General features: G+C 43.7%; 1 protein-coding gene and 1 pseudogene across 1 annotated transcript in view; one reads left to right on the top strand and one right to left on the bottom strand.

Moving 5' to 3' along the window:
• The window catches only part of Pde8a (phosphodiesterase 8A), a 122,342-nt gene that overhangs the window by 7,823 nt on the left and 98,486 nt on the right, over positions 1-16,033 (top strand). The window lies entirely within an intron of this gene.
• Positions 1,402-1,917, bottom strand: LOC110297498 (mitochondrial import inner membrane translocase subunit Tim17-A pseudogene; annotated as a pseudogene).

Genomic DNA, 16,033 nt, shown 5'->3' with positions numbered 1-16,033 from the left:
CCCCCTCCACAGTTTCTTATCCCATTCTTTCTTCCCTTTGCCTCTGAGAGGGTGTCCTCTTCCCGCCCCCAGGCCTCTCCCTTCCTTGGAACCTCAAGTCTTTCAAGGATTAAGCACAGCTTCTCCCACTGAAGCCAGATCAGGCAGACCTCCACCAGATATGTGCTGGGGGCCTCAGACTTGCCTGTGTATGCACCTGGTTAGTAGTTTTGTCTCTGGGAGCTCCCTGGGGTCCAGGTTAGTTAAGACTGCTGGTCTTCCTATGGGGTTGCCCTCCCCTTTAGCTAATTCAACCATAGGGGTCCTCGACTTCTGTCTAATGGTTAGGTACATGTTTCTGCTTCTGTCTCAGTCAGCTGCTGGTAGGGCAGCAAAAACATCTTTTACAATTTTTTTGTGTGTGTGTTTCTGCATACATGGAATGCATATGGAGGTCAGAGGACAGTTTGTGGTTATTGATAGGTTTTTCTACCATGTCAATCCCAGGGACTAAGCTTAGGTAGTCAGGCTTGGCAGCAAGTGCCTTTACCTACCGAGACACAGGCAGATGAATTGTTCTCTCTCTTTCTTTTTTAAAAATTTATTTAGACTGGAAGTGGTGATGCACACCTTTAATCCTGGCATTTTAGATGCAGAGGCCGAGGTAGGCATATCTCTGTGAGTTCAAGGCTAGCCTGGTCTACATAGTGAATTACAGGTCAACCAGTGCACATAATGAGACCCTGTCTCAGGAGTAATTTTTTAAAAATTATGTATATGTGTGTGTCTGTGTGCACCTGAGTGCAGGTATAAGAGGCAGCCAGAGGCATTGGATCCTTTCGAGCTGTAGTTACAGGTAGTTGTGAGCCACCTGACATAGGTGATAGGAACTGAACTTGGGTCCTTGCAAGAACAGTACTTGATCTTAGTTACTGAGCCATTTTACCAGCCCTTTCTTAACTACACCTTCCTTTTTTCCTTCCTTTCTTCCTTCCTTCCTTCCTTCCTTCCTTCCTTCCTCCCTCCCTCCCTCCCTCCCTCCCTTTCTTCTTCTTCTTCTTCTTCTTCTTCTTCTTCTTCTTCTTCTTCTTCTTCTTCTTCTTCTTCTTCTTCTTCTTTTTTTTTTGACGGTTGAGTGTCACTGATATTTGGCCTTTGGTCCTTTATCTTCTAAGCTCATATACATTCTTTAAGTGGCATTAATTTATTTTGATCACAGATGCAATCCAAGCAAGAATAAATAAACTCAGTATATTTTCCACCCTCTGAATCTCTTTTAAATAGAAAAATGTGCTAAATGTCTCTTCATGGCTCGCTTGGCTGCAATGTCCCACCTAAGGCTTTAAATAGACTGTAACTTGATCTTCTGAGACCCTACTGAACGACAGTCCACCCAGTTCCAGGAATCCTGGGATCCAAGTCCTACTGATACTGTCGGTAGTCTCCAAACGGCGAGGGTGGCAACTGGCTGGAAGGCAACTGGGAGTGATCTTCAGCGAACTGAGGGCCACTGGGAAACTGTGCAGAGGCAAATCTTGTCAGCAAGAAACCAGCTCCTTCAATTAAAGCTAGGAGAATGCCACCCATCGCAGTGGACCCAACCATGGCTACCAGTCCATTTCTTGCTGCCAGAATGGTTCCTGTTAAGGCACCACTAGTGATGGAGTTCCAGGGGTCTTCTTTGCCTCTTATTTGAACCATACTGCAATCAATCATGGAAAACAGTCCTCCCCACACTGCAAAGCTACCTCCCAACTGTGGAGCCCTGGTTTTAATAGCTGTCAAACTCCCTCGGAGTCTGTGGTTTATTCCCATTGGAGAATTTCGAAAACCTTTGAAGGCCTGGAAGAGGCCGCCACCTATGGTGCCCATGGTAAACGTACCGCCACAGTCATCCACAATTCGCCAGGGATATGGCTCTCTCACGTATTCCTCCATCTTGGCTCCAACCCACCCTTCTTTATTTTTTAAAGATTTATTATATAAATATATATATATATACATATATATATATATATATATATATATATATATATATATATTCCATTGCTCGCTTCAGACACCAGAAGAGGGCATCAGATCCCATTACAGATGGTTGTGAGCCACCATGTGGTTGCTGGGAATTGAACTCAGGACCTCTGGAAGAACAGTTGGTGCTCTTAACCGCTGAGCCACCTCTCCAGCCCATACTCCACCTTTTTTAAAGACTATATTTTTTCTTAAAAAAAGATTGATTTTTATTTGTGTGTGTGTAGATATTTTGCCAGGATATCTGTCTGTGCACCATTTGTGTGCAGTGACTGTAGATGCCAAAAGAAGGTGTTAGATCTTCTGGTACTGGAATTACAGTTGTTAGCCACTGTTTGGGTGCTGGGAATTGAATCTGGGATATATGTGTGTGTGTGTGTGTAAACAAGTTACATAAGGCATTTTTAATGAAGGAAAAGTTGCTAAAATTCAACTAACTTAAAAATACAGATCTCATCAAAGGAGAATGAAAAGCAGGCCACTGACTCAAAGTTATTTGAGTTATTGTATCAATAAAGGATTAGTATTCAAAATACGTATGGAATTTTTCCAGTAAGAAAAGACAGCTATTTTGAAGTGGAAACCTCTGGTTTCTTTGGAAAGTCAGTTATATCAAATGATGTTTTGCTGGGGCACACACCTGAAAGGATGTTTGCTAAAGCAGACACATAAAAGGATGTCTTCCTGAAGCAGACACAGGTGAAGGGATGTTTTGCTGAAGTGGACATGTGAAAGCACACGTGATGAGGGAATGTAAGTGTGACCCCACAGATGGTGGGAGCTGGAACACTGGTTTGCTGTGCTCCACCTCACTATTCTTCATTAACTACACACATGTATTGGTTTGCCATACGTTGCTATTGCTGAGCTCTGCTTGTCAAGCCAAACACTCACCAAAGAACTTCTTGTGAGGTTCCTGCGGCTTCTTGCTGACCCCTTGGCCTTGGGCCAGTTGGTGAGCCTTGTGGCTTCTTCAGGATTGAATTGCTGCTGTCGCTGGTTTGTGCATGGTGTCTGCCTGCAGAGAGGACTGGACTACAGCCACTGATTAGCATTTGGTGTTGCCACAAGACTGAGCTGCTGATACCCTGACAACAAAGATTGAGTTCTCCCACAAAGAACTCTATACCCATAAGTTTCCATATGCTGGATCCTATGGTAATTCTTCGCTTTTAAAGGTACTGCCTTTAAATAAATGCATATTGCTTTGTATTATATTTTTTCATCATATAATCTGCATATTTATATTTCATTAACATATCAAAATAGTATTTACTATCTATATCATATTTTACTAATATCCTCTATAATTTCATAAATGTCCTGCATTGCATCTGCTTACGATTCTTTACTCCTTTAATCTGGAACATACACCTATTCTTCTTAAGGAGATCCTATCAGTCATGCTTTGAGTTATCATTTATCTTTTATTCTACCTCCTGTAATTATTTTTTTTAGAAACTGCTTTTCTAATTATTTATGCGTGCAGTACATGTACATGTGTGTGTGCTGGTGTGCAAGGCTGTGTGTGAGCAGACTTGCTCTGAACACTGAGTCATTCCATCAACAAAAGGCCTTTCTTTGAACCTGGAGCTTGCTTCTTTTAGCTAGGCTGGCAACCAGCAAGTCCCAGCAATCCTCCTGTCCCTGCCCCACACAGTGGGTCTTACAGCATGTGTGAGACCATTCCTAGCTTATAGTGGGTACTGGGATCTGAATTTCGATCCTCATAGTTGGCACAGCAAGTTCTGCTAACCACTGAGTTCTCTTTTTAGTCCCATACTTCTGTATTTCTTATAAATTGGAAGTTGTATCTAAAATAGGTTTAAGTTAAATATTTTGTTGAGACTATATTGTTGGTACTTCATGAATTATATCAGAAGGCAAGCTCTGATTGAGCCAGTGTTACAGATGCTCAGGCTGGGTGGCTTCGAATGGCTGCCATGCATCATCTACTATTGAGTCCTGTTCCTTTTCTGGTTTGTATAACTGCCCCTAAAGTCACACTTATTAAAGACTTGGTGAGTGGTGTCTGGTGCTCTTGATAAGTGATAGGACCTGCAGGAGGTAAGCGTTTAGGAGGAAGGTAGGCGGTGAGGGCGTGCCCTTGAAGGAGGTATTGGACCTCGGCCTCTCTTTTCTTCTCTGTTCATTTTGTCTCTCAGCTGCCTGAGGTGACCCGTGTGCTCTTCCTCTGCCACCACCCATGCACTGCCTTCCCCCTAGCCTACGAGAGGTAGTGCCAACTGGCTATGAATGGCAGCCTTTCAAACCATAAGCCAAAGTAATCCCTCAACCAGAAGCGTTGTTTGTTTCAAGGGTTTTGTCACAGTTGCGATTGGCACTAGCTCCTCATCTGTGGCTTCTCCCTTTTCTTTAAGAAGGGATTGATAATCTCTTATCAAAAGTAATTCTGATTAGAGTTCATGAGTGGTGTTTCTTTAATTCAGTTATTTTTCTACATACAGATTTTTCTTTTTTATATTTTATTTGTGTATGTATATTATATATAATGTTCATACCAGTACTAGCTTTTATTTTTCCTATGTGCACATAGACATTGTAAATTAAACTAATGTTGTTGTTTTGGTGCTGGGAAGGCCTTAAGCACTCTACCATTGAGCTGTATCACCAGACCTAGATGTAACATTGGAGTAAATACTTACGATTGTGCATGGCTTTATGTCTTGGCTTTAAAATTTAGCAATAAATTGCAGCTATTTCTTGTACCATTATTTCTTTTAAAGCATAACTCATGATACTGACACTGTCATGTATGTCTTTTCATAGCTATGGTCCTTTTCTTGGATTTATTCTTTTTGTTGTTGTTGTTGTTGGTTTTTCGAGACAGGGTTTCTCTGTGTAGCCCTGGCTATCCTGGAACTCACTCTGTAGACCAGGCTGGCCTTGAACTCAGAAATCTGCCTGCCTCTGCCTCCCAAGTGCTGGATTAAAGGCGTGCACCACCACCGCCCGGCTCTTTTTTTTTTTTTTTAAAGATTTATTTATTTCATGTTTGTGGGTATACCATCACTGTCTTCAGACACACCAGAAGAATGCATCAGATCCCATTACAGATGGTTGTGAGCCACCATGTGGTTGCTGGGAATTGAACTCAGGATCTCTGGAAGGGCAGTCAGTGCTCTTAATTGCTAAACCATCTTTCTAGCTCTCTCTTGGATCTATTCTTAGATGTTTCAATCTATCTTAATTTCAAAATTAGTTTTGTTAGGTCAAATTTTAAAACATTTTGGTGCAGTCTAATGAAAAATTTTACATTTTATTTAAAAATAGTATTTGTCAACTCAAATGAGTTATATTTTATTGGATTATTTCATTTTTATAAGAAATGTATTCCTTAGTAGAATCTTTGGCTTGACCATATTTGAGAGGAACCTGAAACTGTGAAGTGTTTAGAATCACACATGTCCAGAATCACACTGCATGCAATGAGGAGCTGGGGTAAAGATCTCATGCTAACATATCACTCTGCCTGGTGCCTCCTGGTGCTTTGTCTGTTTGTGGGAAATGGACCAAGTCAGTTATCGCCTCTCGTCATTTCTTTAAAATGTTAGGGATTGAGGCTAGGCACATGAGGTCAGGCACACAAGAAAGGTGCTCTGCATTGGCACCCACGAGTCACTTCACCGAGGCACATGGAGGCATGCCTGTCTCATCTCAGGCTCAGAGGTTTAAACTCTGCTGTTGTTCTGTGGCTAACACATCTCGGGAGCAATCAAGTAGCCCAGTTCCTAGAATTCCTAAGCTTAAATATCTTCATTTCCATTTTCCTGGAAAGTATATGAAATACTTTAAATGAATTGAAGACCTGTACATATACCTGTTTATTTATTTACTTTTTTAATGTGTATTTTATAGAGAGTGTTGAAATTGTCACACAGTGAAGATTATGCTATGTAATCATCATTCATAAAGTATTTGTCTAGTTTAATTGCTTTAACATTTTTCAATAAAAATGGCAGTTTTATTCACTTTTCTTCTTTAAGCCTTTGTGCTATGTCTTTTGGTGTTCTAGGGTTACAAAACAGGGTCTTGAATGGTCACTAGGTTCAGATGAGGTGAGCTGGAGTAAAACTTCGCTTGGCAATAAAAATGACAGACCTGGTAGTGTGGCAGGATTTTTATAGGCTCAGAAGACCTTCTGCAGGCCTTGATAGCTGACTACGAGAGTAGAATATAGTCATTTCCAGTAATGGAAACCAGCACTTCGGTTAGACAGTACTCTCCAGTGAGGTTAGTTTTTGGAGACTAAGAACTAGAAAGGGCAGATGGCTGGCAAGCTCACAATCACCTGTAATGGGACCTGACACCTTCTTCTGGTGTGTCAGAAGACAGCTACAGTGTACTACCTATTATAATAATAAATAGATATTTGGGCTGGAGCAAGCAGAGGTCCTAAAAATTCAATTTCTAACAACCATATGAAGGCTCACAACCATCTATTCAGCTATAGTGTACTCACATACATAAAATAATAAATAAATCTTAAAAAAAAAAAAAGAACAAGTAAGGGCTTGAACTTTTTTTTTTTGGTAGGCTTTTTCTTCCCACTTCATCTCTGGTTTCATAAATTTTCATATAGGGAGGTCACTAATTTTGTTATTATCTTCTTATTCTTTGACATAATATATTCCACCACCACTCCATTCCACCCCCCAAATAGGCCAGGTACTGTCCTAGGTCTTTTTTTGTTTTTTCTTTCTTTCTTTCTTTCTTTCTTTCTTTCTTTCTTTCTTTCTTTCTTTCTTTCTTTCTTTCTTTCTTTCTTTCTTTCTTTTTTTTGAGACAGGGTTTCTCTGTGTAGCTCTGGCTGTCCTAGAACTCACTCTGTAGACCAGGCTGGCCCTGAACTCACAGAGATCCTCCTGCCTCTGCCTCCTGACTGCTGGGATTAAAGGTGTGGGCCACCCTACACTTTTTTTTTCTTTTTTTTTTAAAGCAGTTCAAAGATGAATATCATACTCAGCTCAGAAGACAGGTGTGCCTCTCCCCTAGCCCTGGTTCTGCACTGTGTGTTCATAAGTCTGAACATACTCTTGTCACTGTGGTCAAAAAAGGCAGATGAGGTGGAGTTGGAAAACTCAGGTTTGAGTTCTGGACTTGGCTATTTAACTGTAGGCTGGACAAAAGCATGCAATTCTTTTGTGAGCCATAATTTCCTTTATTAAGACGCAGTATGAGAGAGTGTATGTGGACATGCCTCTGATCTGCTACGCTCCATAAAGCCGCAGACGTTTATCTGTGTGCGTAATCCACCGTTGTTGACCAGAGAGTCAGTGGAGAAAGACGCTCTACTGTGACCCCTTTAGTGCTGCTGAACATTCTGATAATGGAAATGTAAACAAGGATGTGCTGGGGTTTGGCCTGTAAACCAAAAAAATCATTTTCAATGCCAACAACTATGTTAGCCTTGAGATGCCAAAGCTGTTTGTGTGGTACAGGATAACTTCAGGCCCCACTGGCAAGCTCTGGTTGGTCACATGGGTTTGGGTCAGGCTCATTTGTTTATGGAATCAGTTTGATTGTGGCCTCCTGGCGTGGAGGTGGTCTTTGGTCAGGGCAGGTGAGAACTGAGTGTTTCTATCAGTGTGAAGACCCTCAGAAATCAGAATGATGTACCTGTCCTGCATCCAGGACCCAAGCAGGCCTCCGAGTATGTCTGTCCTGTGAGTTGTGCCTGACATTTCCCTGCCAGGCTGATTTGGAGCCAGTAGTTTCTCAATGGTGGCAGTAAAGGCCATTCTGCTTTCTTGACCACCACGGAATAAGCGGATTTTACTGGGATACTTCTGTCTTATAACGTTTAGGCCTAAAAGCAACTGAGTCAGCTGACCATAGACTCAATCCTAGAACGGAATCAACTTTAACACCTCCTTCATCAAGGTGTTTTTTATCTGTGTTTTGATACAGTGACAGGAAAACCAACATAGGCATAGCAGCTCTTGCTCCAGTGATGTAAGGTGTACCACCTTCTGGGTTTATGGATGCATTCTGTTTGAATAACTTGGAAGGATGCTCCGAGAATGGCAGCACTCATACATACATGGTGCTGAAGAAGGAGCTGAGAATTCTGCATCTGGATCTTTGGGCTGCAAAAAGAACCAGACACTGGTCCTGGCTTGAGCTTTTGAAACCTCAAAACCCATCCCCAATGGCCCCACCCTTCCTTCAACAAGGTCCCACCTAATCTTCAAGTAGTGCCACTCCCTGATGACTAAGCCTTCAAATATATTAGCCTGTGGGGGCCATTCTTAGTCAAACAGTCTCTCCTCTCCTCTCCTCTCCTCTCCTCTCCTCTCCTCTCCTCTCCTCTCCTCTCCTCTCCTCTCCTCTCCTCTCCTCTCCTCTCCTCTCCTCTCCTCTCCTCTCCTCTCCTCTCCTCTCCTCTCCTAGGAGCTTGAAAATTCAACCCTTTAGTCCCATGTTTGGTTCCCCAGGCAACTAGCTCCTTGTCTAAGGGCTTTTCATAAGTCATCTCTCTAACATAAAATTCAGGTGTAATTGTAAGAGTCTCATTATGAATAACACAAAACATTTCTTATACCTTTATTTTTATTTTTAATTTGTATCAAGCTGGGACACACACTCGTATCCCAGCTGGTCTTTAGTTTAGGTCTTCCTACCTCAGCTTCCTGAGTGCTGGGATTATAGGTCTTCTTGCCTCATCTAACTTTTTGCCTTTGCTTTAATTTTCCTGGAGCTGCTCCAGAGCTGTTACAGGACAAAAGACCAACCAAATATAACAAAAGCTGTAAGTCAGCGACCAACCGCGCTCATTTCTCATTACCACAGCTATACTTTGCTGTGTCTGTATTTTTCACTTGTTTTTTTTGAGCTTTGTGAGATATATCACAAATATTTTTTTGTCATGTTTGGAGACTGTTTCCAGATCACAGTCATTTCTCATTGGTTCCAACACCTTAGGTAGCAGGTCTGGGAATGTTCAAGGCCCTTGAGTGTGTATTCCCCCATACACTTTAAATCATTCTTAGATGACTTACATCTAATACAGTGTAAGTGCTGTGCAAATAGTCATTATTTGTCTAGGGAGTAACAACAAGAAAGAGACATCTGCACGTGTTTAGTACAGGTACATTTTTTTTTTCATATTTCCTATTCATGGTTGTTTAAATTTGCAAGTTTAGAGCCTACAGATATACGAAGTGCCAACTATAAAATGGTTAGGATTTTTCTGAATGCTAGTGAGGCCAAAGGAGGAACTTGTGTGCCACTGTAGCCTGGCTTAAGTAACTGAACGAAGGGAAGGCTATGGTATGCTGGCCTTAGCCTATGGTGTGATATCTTCTGCCTTCTACACTTGCCTTATGTTATTCAACAGGCAGTGAGGCCGGCTCACTTGTTTTTCATAGCTTTAATAATGGAATGCCTCTCTTTTTTTTCTTAATTCCAGATTGAAAATTCCTCGGGAGGAAACAAGATGAGCCTGCCTGGCATAACTACTTTCAGTGGCCAGGAGGTAGCCTCCATGATTGGCAGCAGTATTCTTGGAAAGTAGGCAGTTGGAATGGGACCGCCTTACAGGAAGAAGGGAGGGATGTAGGCCAGAGAGGCCTTGTGTTGGGGCTTAGGCCTCCCAGCGCTTGTCAGCTAAGAATTAATTCCACTTTTATAAGTAATGACCATTATTCCTTATAATGATTCTGAAGCAGTTTTCATGTTGTGTTGCTAGAGAAGCTTTCCATTTAGTCTGTTTGCTAAGAGAAGACTGGATAGTAACAAGGGAAATTTTCATCTGGGTTTGACATAAAAGGAGTGTATGTCCCAGTTTGACTTTTCTTCTTTCTTGGGAGGACCTTAACCCTCCTAAAACATACTCAGTTGTTCTCTTCCCCTCCCCCTTCCCTTCTCTCTCCCCACATGCTTCACACTCTCCCCTGCTGAGCACTGTATCCTCAGCCCTCCTTTTTATTTTGAGAAGAGCCTCACTAAGTTGCCCAAGCTGGCCTTAAACCTACTGTGTAGCCCAGGCAAGTCTTGAACTTGTGATCTTCCTCTCTTAGTCTCAAGAGTACCTAGGATTACTCGGCCATTTCTTCTCATTTTATCGGTACTTTCATAGTTACTGTCTGCTGCTTTTGCATTCCAGTGGCAGGGTCACTGCATGCTGTGTTCTAATCTGCAAACTGTCATTTGGAACAAATTATCCAATCTTATGCATCTTAATTTCCTTACCTGGTAGGCTGGGCTGACTGTTGTGATAAACCACACAAAACACAAAGGAATCAGCTGTGAGAGAAGAACCCTGAAATTTAAAATAGATGTTCTTGATTCATGGGGTCCTCTTTTTAAAGTAGCTTCAGCAATAAAGGCCCCTTTTATCAGTTGTTCAATCAACTTCAATATGTAGGTCTCAAGGTCACTTCATGGACAAACTCCACAGAATGGGGAAAAGTATGGAGGGTCTTGGGAGAGAGGTTTTCCAGTGGTGGGGAAAGGTCTGTGGAATGGGTCTGTGTTAGTTTACTCATGTTTTGTTGGTCTCAGTCACACATCACCAAAAATTGGAAAGTGCAATTTTGCCTAGTACCCAGGAAAAGGAGAAGCAGGGCTTGAAGGGGTAGCATGCATCATTAAATCCACTTCATCACATGATAATTTGAGGTTATTTCTTTTTTAACTTGCAACTACAAGTTTCCTGACTGACACAGATTATAGGAAAAAGATCAGGGAGAGGGAAAGGATAGAGCCTGGTTCTCCCAAGTTCTACTTCCTGTCCCTACTACCATTCCTGTGGTAGGCTTAGAGCTTACCCAAGCAGGGTTTGAGCTGAGGCTATCTTATACTTCTCCAAACTCTGGAATTCCAGGTAGGATCATGGCGTCCTTTCCTCCTCCTCCTCCTCCTCCTCCTCTTCCTCTTCCTCCTCTTCCTCTTCCTCTTCCTGCTTCTGCTCCTGCTCCTGCTCCACCTCCTCTCCTTCCTCCTCTTTCTCTTCCTCCTCTTCCTTCTCTTCTTCCTCCCCCTCTTTCCTTTTCCTCCCTCTCAAGTTTTCACAATGACTTCTCTACAAATTGAATGATATGAAGTTCTTTTTTCCTTTTAAAATATCTCACATATCCCAGACTAGCCTCAAACTCAGTGTGTTTGGGTTGCCTGTTCTAAACTGTTTTGAGTGGTTTGTGGTATGTGTTGATTTTATAGCACATCCAACTTGAGAAAAAAAAATGCTACATGACATTTCTGAAAGGATACTGACAGAATTATGTGTTGTTCATTAAGTTCATTGGAAATAACCTGGTAAGTATGTAGGGACTGTTGCTCAAGAAGCCTGCTTGCACAACCAAAAGCTGTTGGCACAACACACAGACAACTTCATCCACCTTTGGTGACAAATGTAAACTGTGGAAGCCCAGCCTGACTCGCTTCTATCAGAATGTGGAGAACAGCAGAGGGGTGAGAGCCTCAGTACAGAATGGCTCTAGGCTCTACCTAGCTTGGGTTCAAACAGTTTGAAGCAACGTAAAGATTAGAGATGGGGGGTGGGGAGAGGAATGGGTGAGGGGGCATCAGGGCCAAGAGAGCACAAAGGTGGACTGGTCAGGTAAGTCAGGAGCCAGTCAGCGTGTGGAAATGCATGCCACAGGGATAGTCATGGTTGCCTGGGGCTGGTCACATACTTGACTCCAAGCTTCCCACAGCCTCACCAAATAAGAAAACCAGGAGTAAGTTAGGAGAGCAGCTTCTGGGCTGAGGACTAAAGGAATCACTTTCTTGAGCTCTTTTGAAGGGACAGGATTTTTAATGTTCCCTAATTAGTGTGCTGGTGAATGCGTGAGGGGCTGAGGAAGCAGTGCCAAGGGCACAGAAGTTGGAGCCCTGCGTTGTGGGAGGTTTGCATTGAGATGCTTTTCCACAAACTCCTGCAGGGCTTGCAACTCTTGTGCTTTCTTGGCCAAGTGGGATCTAGATCTAGAGTTTTGCGCTTTACAGAATATCTATTAGCTAACTATTGAGATTGAAGACTGAGGGAATGAGAGATAGGTGGGTCTAGTAGAAGTGACAGACATAAGAGGGGACTGGGACTACAAGAACAAGTGAAGGAAGGGCCAGTAAGCATTATTTAAAGGGAACCGATAGTGATGTGCTTAAAAAGACAATGCCCTAGAAGGTGGAACTGCCCAGCCCTGTTAAGTACACACATGACAGTGAAGACTGCAGAAGTCAACGAGGCAGCCACAGAGGTCGATTGATCGATCGACAGGCAAACAGACCTGTGTACCCATAGCCGCCAGCACAGGCTTAAATTGCTTCTCCACCTGGGTGCTGGCTACACAGAGGTGTTCAGTTTAGAAGATGCGCTGTTGGTACACTGACACTGTGCACATTGAGTGGAGTGTAACAAAATGAAATGGTGTACATTTTAGTTACACATCACTTGTTTTTACATCCCAGTTTTACCACTTTATACTTGTGGGATTTTGGCAAATTACTTAACCTTTCTGTGCCCTACATTTTAGTTGAGGCAAAAAACCAAAATCCCCACCATCAGAGGAGTGCTCTGAGGATTGAATAAATTGATATTCTTCAAGCACACGAGTGGTGCTTAGTACCTACAGAATATTCCTTGAGTATTACATGTTGCTAGTTACATTCATTCATACTGGTTCTTATCTATGAGAATACATACACACAAATACCTATATACACATACAATTATGTATGAATTGCATTAGACATTATTCTTGGATGTCCTGAGTGTGGTCATGCAGTGGGACCTGTGTGGGTAGAAATGGTCTACAGGCCACAGAATTAAAAACAGGGAACTTTGAGGGAGTGTTGTGGCCCTGTGTGAGGGAGTGCTGTGGCCCTATGTGAGGGAGTGCTTTGGCCCTGTGTGAGGGAGTGCTGTGGCCCTGTGTGAGGGAGTGCTGTGGCCCTGTGTGAGGGAGTGCTGTGGCCCTGTGTGAGGGAGTGCTGTGGCCCTGTGTGAGGGAGTGCTGTGGCCCTGTGTGAGGGAGTGCTGTGGCCCTGTGTGAGGGAGTGCTGTGGCCCTGTGTGAGGGAGTGCTGTGGCCCTGTGTGAGGGAGTGCTGTGGCCCTGTGTGAGGGAGGGCTGTGGCCCTGTGTGAGGGAGGGCTGTGGCCCTGTGTGAGGGAGTGCTGTGGTCCTGTGTGAGGGAGTGCTGTGGCCCTGTGTGAGGGAGTGCTGTGGCCCTGTGTGAGGGAGTGCTGTGGCCCTGTGTGAGGGAGTGCTGTGGCCCTGTGTGAGGGAGGGCTGTGGCCCTGTGTGAGGGAGGGCTGTGGCCCTGTGTGAGGGAGTGCTGTAGTCCTGTGTGAGGGAGGGCTGTTAATGCTATGAATCTTGAAGTTGCCTGGGGAGAACTTGGGGTAAAGTATGTAAGCAGGAGTCCTGAAATCTTTAATGGAACAGGTGACCCAGAGGTCAGGTGACATGGTGACACTGTTGGGTGATGTGGTCCCAGAAGGCTGGGATGGGGGGGGGCGGGGCGCGGTGTTGTCTGAAAGCTAGAATGGGGTAACAAGGAGCACCCTTTTTGGAGTAGGAATCTGGAAGAGATAGCTTTGGAGTCCTGTTCCAGAACTTAATGGAAGCCTATGTATGTAGTCGCCTAGTCACTGGGTTGTGACTTTGTAATACTGGTTAGTTACTGTTTCCATGCCTTTAGATTTCTAGTCCCAGCCTGCTGGCATCTGCTGTAGTCAGCTTGGCTCTTTGGTTCCTTCTTTCTTCTTGAACCTTGGCTAGGTTTGCTCTCTTCCAGACACTTTTCCCAAGTTGTCCTCCTCTCCCTCCACTCCCAGTTCAGCTGGTGGAGGTTAGAGCCCTAGCTCCACTCTCTGCATCTTAGCCCCGTTTCTAATAACTGTACCTTGTGGCTGCACACATCCCCCTGGGAACATCTCCAGCCTCACCATTCCTATGCCCCTGTCATCTCCAGTCTCCACACACTTGAGGTTGTCTCTGAGTGTTTTGCTAACTAATGTTCTGACCCTAGACCTGAAGGCTGAGAGCCTGTCACCTGACTTGGAGTTTGTCCCTTTTCCTGACACTTGTGCTTGAGTCCTTCACTTCCATCTTCATTCCACCCCACCCTGCCTGCTAGGGCCTTTGCCGACTCTCCTTGAGGCCTGTCAGGCCCACTGTCTCCTGGCATCTGGCCTCCCTTTCCTTGCCCGGGTAATTAAGTACTTGCCCACTTCAGTGAGCCTGAGAGACTACTTGGGCATGTCCCCCTGTTTAGCCTGCCCTTCTTCTTCAAAACCCCTGTCCTAACAGTGAACACACTTGAGGGACACGGTTTCAGTTCTGCAAAAGAAAAGAGAGAGCCAGAAAGAGGTCACCGCAGGTAAGGGTGCCCACTGCCATTCTTGATGACCTGAATTTGATCCCCGGAACACACTGGAAGGAGAGACCCAACTCCCACAAGCTGCCCTGTGAACGCCACACATGCTGGGGTAGGCGCACACAGACATGTCCCACCAGCAAATATATATTAAAATGCTTATTTTTAAAGGAAATGTTTTTCATACAGCTTGTTCTCCCTCCTCATACTTTCTGTTAGTTTTATGTTTAGTTAGTATGAGATAGCCAAAGTGAAGAAGGATAGGAGAGTTGATTGCTAATCCTTATTTCATTACTAAGGCAAAGGAAATCTACTCTATTCCTTTTACTTACTAATATAAAGTAGGTGACATAAAAGTGACTGTTAGGAGGTTCTCGGGCTTGTAGATGATATAAAGTGGCTTATAATCAGACACCACCCTAATGTGCTTTTCTCCTGTGACCTAGACATAACGATAGCTCAGTCTTTCTCTGTAATGACAGTAGCTGTTGTAATAGCTTACGAGTTGTAAAGCTTAGGAAGGGTGGGCAGGAAACACGGAATTTATGTAAAGGAGTGCACATAAGGCTTTGAGGCACCTAAGGCTTTGAGGCACATAAGGCTTTGAGGCTAGAGAAAGGACTACGGGCCTCATCAAACGTTTGTTTAGTTGTTCCCCAGACCATGAGAGATTATCTTGTCTATTATGGTAATCCTCCACTAACCACAGAACAGATGTTATCTGCTTTTAGGAGGAATGTATGTGAGTGAAATTACTTGGGGAAACTATTGGCATTATTTTCAGCACACTCATTTTCTCTCGCCTATCAATTCTCTCTCTGTAGGCATGTAGGTAGCAGAAATGTGTAAATACGCTCACTACAAAAATCACATATTAGAGTGCTAGTACACTATCATTCATACTAGTTAACAACTAGAAATAATCGTATGATGAAGTGCCTTTTAACAATGGGAATGAAAGAGCCTTAGCTACACACAAAAGGCATGGATGGATTTCATAAGTGGTATTGAGTGAAGGTGGCCAGACAACACCTTGTGTCTTCTGTGGTTTGGTTTATACACACCTCAAAAGCTGGCAGGTGGTTTTAGGAGGTCAGGAGGCTCCTGACTCTGGGGAGGAGGGGAGGGTGTGGTTTGAGAAGGCACAGGGCTTCTGGGTTCTGGGAATGTTCTGTTTCTTGACATGGTGGTAGTTACACACATGAGGTTACCTAAGCCATAGTTTAGGACATACCTTTTAACTCAAAATAGAGTTGTACCTCCAGTACAAATTTCTGTTGAACCCATGCAGTACACACTACAGCTGAGCCTGTTCTCAAACTCAGCTGGTCTGTCTTGATCATTTTTGTACCACTCCCACTCTTCCCTTGGGAAGGAAACATTCTCTCGTAAGTGGCCCCTTCCCATCCTCACTGGGATCTGTCTGTTTCCCAGCTGTATGTTCTATTGACACTGGAGCCCCAAAGGTACCTGTGATGTGTAGTTGGTTTCTGTTTCCTGATTTGTGAGCTCCAGGAGATCAGAGACTGACTGGGTGGGTAGTGCCAGTCATTGTAGGTGCCTGTGCTCAGAGACACCTGTCACAGGGAGCACTGTTTTTCCTCCACCTTTCAACTTTTAGTATGGGGGACACGAGCTTGAAGGAGCATAAGCTTGAAGCCCTATGACATTGCCTAAAGTG

Source organism: Mus caroli, unplaced genomic scaffold (genome assembly GCF_978045245.1).
Source record: "Mus caroli unplaced genomic scaffold, Mus_caroli_1 scaffold_8, whole genome shotgun sequence".
NCBI classification, from domain to species: domain Eukaryota; kingdom Metazoa; phylum Chordata; class Mammalia; order Rodentia; family Muridae; genus Mus; species Mus caroli.
Note: the sequence above shows the minus strand (reverse complement) of the source record. Positions and strands in the feature narration are given on the sequence as shown.